Source organism: Echinops telfairi, unplaced genomic scaffold, assembly GCF_000313985.2.
Source record: "Echinops telfairi isolate 266 unplaced genomic scaffold, ASM31398v2 ScPeMD7_2;HRSCAF=8, whole genome shotgun sequence".
In the NCBI taxonomy this organism is placed as follows: domain Eukaryota; kingdom Metazoa; phylum Chordata; class Mammalia; order Afrosoricida; family Tenrecidae; genus Echinops; species Echinops telfairi.
Genome location: NW_022103898.1, coordinates 72,165,917 through 72,171,025, shown reverse-complemented (window position 1 = coordinate 72,171,025; position 5,109 = coordinate 72,165,917).

Here is a 5,109-nt window from a genome sequence, read left to right as displayed (position 1 = left end):
TGCTATAAGTGAAAAAGACCATGGCTTTCTACTCTGCAAAAGTTACAATTTCCGAAACTCACAATGGCAGCTCTACCCTGTCCTCGCCTGCGTCACCATGAGTCTGCATCAACCCAGTGGCAGGGAGTACATCACGTACGAACGCTGTATTGTTGTCATATAAAGCTAGCTCATGAACTTTTTAGAGATGCGATCTTTTTGCCGTGATTTAACCTTTCCGCAGTCAACTTTCTTTTCCTGCTAAGTGGAGTTTTATGAGGATTAGATGTTGCAATCTGTGCAAAGAAGCACACAGTGCAGTGCCAGGAAATCTTCATTGTAAAACTCTTGATGGGAGGTCATTCGTGTACGGAAAGTATACAATAAATTGTAGTTATTGTTCTTATCATCAACATCATTATTATTCAAAACACTCTGTTCAGCTACTCACAGCTGGATATAACATGCAATTCTTCAAAAAAGAACATTTCCTAAATTTTGCTTCAGGCTATGGAATCACCTTATACTACAGAGAAAATGAAAGGGTTTGATTCAATGTCTAGGATGCTTTCGTAACATAAAATCAGAGGCTAAGGGAAGGAGAGGTAGGCTGCTTTGAAAGACTCTCAAGTTTGCAGGAGACTTTCAATACTTACTCTGAGTTATGACAATTTTATTTTAGTCCATGTCATTTGTAGAAAGATCAAAATTGATTCGAATGTGCTCTGTCTAATTTTATCAACATGTATAATCCCTTGAAAAGAGCTAGTTAGATAAACATTCTTGAAAGGAGAAAAGGCATGAAGTGTTTACCTTACAATCCTCGATGCTGTGTTTACTCTCAAAAGAAATGATGTAAAGGAAACTCCCCATTGAAATAGTCTCCTGATTGGTCTAGGGGAAGAATTGTAAGGGTTTTCTGATTCAGTTGGGAATGATCATGAACAGGCTAATTGTGATTGTAAAAACTAATTGCATAAAACATAATTATAAAAGTGTAGGATAGGTTAATTCCTCATGTAGGAAATAGAAGAGACTGTGAACTGCAATAACTTGGTCTAGGTCATTAATTCACAATCTGTAACTTCCGCTAAGTGACTGGGCTGGAACATGTAAAAAAGACATAGAGGACTCTAATTTGGGTTTGGCTAGTTTTGTCATTCTACTGAGTATAACCATCACTTGCTGTTCTGTGGTGGCACATTTCTTGCTTCAGAAGAGCCTCTGGAGCTTGCTCTTAATAATAGAGTAAAATGGGGGAAATGAGGACGTAAAAGAACTGAACAGAAAATCTCAAGGGGCAGCTCAGGAACCAGGGGTCTCTTATCTCATACTGAAAGAATAGTACACCAGAGAGATATGCGCTAGGGTTCTGTTTACTATGCAATGGCATTTGATTGTGTGTACCTTAAAAAACTATGAAGAGTCTTGAGAAGAATGAAAATCCCAGAACATTTTATTGTGCTCATATCGAAACTGTCTATGGATTAAGATTCAGTTTGTGCCCAAAACAAGGGCACACTGAATGGTTTAAAATCAGGAAAGGTGTGCTTCAGGTTCTATCCTCTCATTACACTCATTCCATTTTCATGCTGAACAAATAATCAGAAAGCTGGATTATAGGAAGAACCATGCAGCTTCTGGATCGACATGAGGCTTTATGCAGATGTTCAGATCTTCCAACCTTGCTTGCTGAAAGCAAAGAAGACTTGAAGCACTTGCTGATGAAGATCAAGGATTGCAGCCTGCAGTATAGATTACAAATCAATGTAAATGAAACAAACATCCTCACACTAGACCAATTAATAACAAACAACACCATGAGCAGTGGATTTTGTCAAGGAGTTTGTCTTGCTTGGATCCACAGTCAATGCTCAAGAAAGCGACAGTCAAGAAATAAGGAAGGCATTTCATTGGGTAAAAATGATCTCTTTAAAATGTTGAAAAGGGAGGATGTTACTTTGAGGACTAAGTGTGTTAGTCCAGGTAGACTAGAGAAACAAATCTGGAGAGACGTATATGATATAAGAGAGAGCTTATACAAGAGGAATTGAATATTGAGAAAACATCCCAGCCCAGTCCAGATCAAGTCCATACGTCTGATTTTAGCCCATATGTGGTATACCAATGTATAAATTCCTCTTCAGACTCATGCAACATATGCAATGACTCCAAATGCAGGAAGATCACAGGTCAGTGGGTGAAAAGTCTTGTAGATCCAGAGGTGGAAGCTTCTCAGCCCTGACAGGGGTCTCCACATGGCTCCTTCAGCTCCAGGGCTCTAGTGTAGCTCCATGTGTCTTGTCCACAGGAGTGTCTCACATGGAGCGAGTGTGTGTTTCATCTGCAGCAAGCCATTTATCCCCTTAGCACCTTCAAATGAAGTGATCAAGCTGCAACCTGATTAGCAAGCTAGTCTCCACCCCTCAATTCTTAAGTCTCAAATTTACACCAGATTATGTAACTACCACACTAAGATATGCCTTACTCAAACATGGCATTTTCCGTCTCTTCCTAGGTATGTGAATGTTAGATATGGAATAGGAAGTCATACAAAGTATGCATGCATTTGAAATATGGTGGTGGTGAAGAATATTGAAAGTCCCATGACCTTCTGAAAGCGCAAATCTGCCTTGGAAGAAGTAGACCCTAAATGCTTAAACTCAAGAATGGTGAGACTTGGTCTTGTGCACTTCAGACGTAGTATCAGGAGAGAATAGGCCCTGGAAAAGGTCATCATGTTTGGTAGAGACCCATGGAAAGAGAGGAAGACCCTTGAAAAGATGGCTAGACACAATGGTTTCACAACAATGAACGCCAACATAAGAATTGTGAGAATGGTGTCAAACAGGACAGTTTTCCCTTCTGTTGTACATAGGGTTGCTATATTTCTGAACCACTCAATGGCAACAACAACCCTGGAGTTATAGTTACATTTTATGTCAACTTGCCCTTGTGTGAATGTGTAGAGAAAGGGTTCAGCCTAAAAATCAGGTCACAGCCTGATGATGGCTCTTGGGAGGTATGTCTTTTTTTTAAAATCATTTTATTGGGGGCTCATACAATTCTTATCACAATCCATACGTACATCTATTGTGTCAAGCACATTTGTACATTTGTTGCCATCATTATTCTCAAAACATTTGCTTTATACTTCAGCCCTTAATATCAGTTCCTTATTTTCCCCCTTCCCTCCCCAGCCCCCCTCCCTCGTGAGCCCTTCATAATTCATAAATTATTATTATTTAGTCATATCTTACACTGTCCGACGCCTCTCTTCACCCACTTTTCTGTTGTCCATCCCCCAGGGAGGAGATTATATGTAGATACTTGTAATCAGTTCCCTCTTTCTACCCCACCTTCCCTCCACCCTCCAGGTCTCACCACTCTCACCACTGGTCCTGAGGGGGTCATCTGACCTGGATTCCCTGTGTTTCTAGTTCCTATCTGTACCAGTGTACATCCTCTGGTCTAGCCAGATTTGTAAGGTAGAATTGGGATCATGATAGTGGGGGGAGGAAGCATTTAAGAACTAGAGGGAAGTTGTATCATTGTATTGTTGCTACCCTGCACCCTGACTGGCTCATCTCCTCCCTGAAACCCTTCAGTAAGTCCAAAACTGAACTTCTTTTCCTCTCTTTGGCCTTTCTCCTTCATCTTTCTGGAACTCTGTTGGTCGCCAAGGTAACCCCATGTGAACTGCTGCCCTGGAAGACAATCTGGGAACTATAGTTTTCTTGCGATGTTTCCCCTGACCTTGGATTATTCATGCACGCTGCACTCACTGGCCTATGATCTCTCTGCATCAGGTTTCACTGTTCTCAGTCACCCATGGACTTGAGTTAGATGGGAGGCTTCCTCAATATAGAATGACTGCTTTGCATAAAGTTCTTTCTTATACAACATGACTGTTACTGGTTTTGGTTTTCTAGACCACATGGCTAACACACTGGGGTATAAAAGTGAGCCAGCTCAGAAGTAGGAGAAGAGAATCTTGGATCATTAAAGAGGGAGAGTCACACCAGCAGAGCACATGCAAAATCACATACTGAGCTGGAGGAGGCACTAGATGCTTTAGCACAGAGCCCATGAGACAGAACAGAGGGAAAATGCCAAGTCTTTGAGACAGAGCATGGATTTCTTAGCCCACAGAACGAACAAAGCTGAGTGCCTTTTAGCAGGAACATCTCTTGCAGAGTAGGGTGTTTTGTAACACATGTCCAATCAGGGAGGAGACCAAAGGATAACGCAGCTCAGAGTCAGGACCAGAAAGAGTCACCTGGCAGCTTAGCTGAGTAGAGGCTCTATGGACCAAAGAACTGTATCGTTACAAAGCTTGTGGTAACTTGTTAACTTCCTTAATAAACCACCATAATTGTGAGTTTTGTGTGAACATTGCAATGGTTTACACAGCACACACCTTCTTCTGTCTCCCTCCGCACTCACCCTCTCCCTGGGGCCTTGCTGTCTTGGTTTTCAGGCCTCTTCCTGGAGTTATTTGGGGTAGTTACTGCTTTAGAAAATCACAATGGGTAGACCACATCAGCTCTTGTTTCTTAGTTATGATGTTCACTATATTTTAGCTATCGTCATACTAATTTGTTAATTTATCATCCTAGTTTTAAATATGAGAACATTTTGGATCCATAAATCACAGCTTAAGACAGAAACAGTAAGATATATTTGAAAGAGAAGTAGGTATTAAAGAATTTCTGAGGGAAGCTGTATATGGGCCCCTAATGGCTAGTGGGTTACACATTGAGCTGCTAATCATAAGGTTAGTGGTTTAAATCCACCATGAACTGTGCAGCCTTTAAAATATTTAAATTTTTGCAATTCAAAATGTGTAGTCCTCTGTGCTATAGGGTCACCATGAGTTAGAATAAATTAGATGACAAAAGACCTTTCTTTTTGGTATGTGAGCCTAGGCAGTCTAACACATAGACAATATGTTAATACTGCAAAGCCAGAACACGACTCAAGAAGATTAAACAAAAAATTGAAAATGCATATACAGTGAACCCTCGCCACTTCACGCTTCAACTTCCGCGGCTTCACTCTATCGCGGTTTTTGCGTAACAGCGCATGCTCTGTCATTACTGCCACTGATTGGCTCATACTGTTCACGCT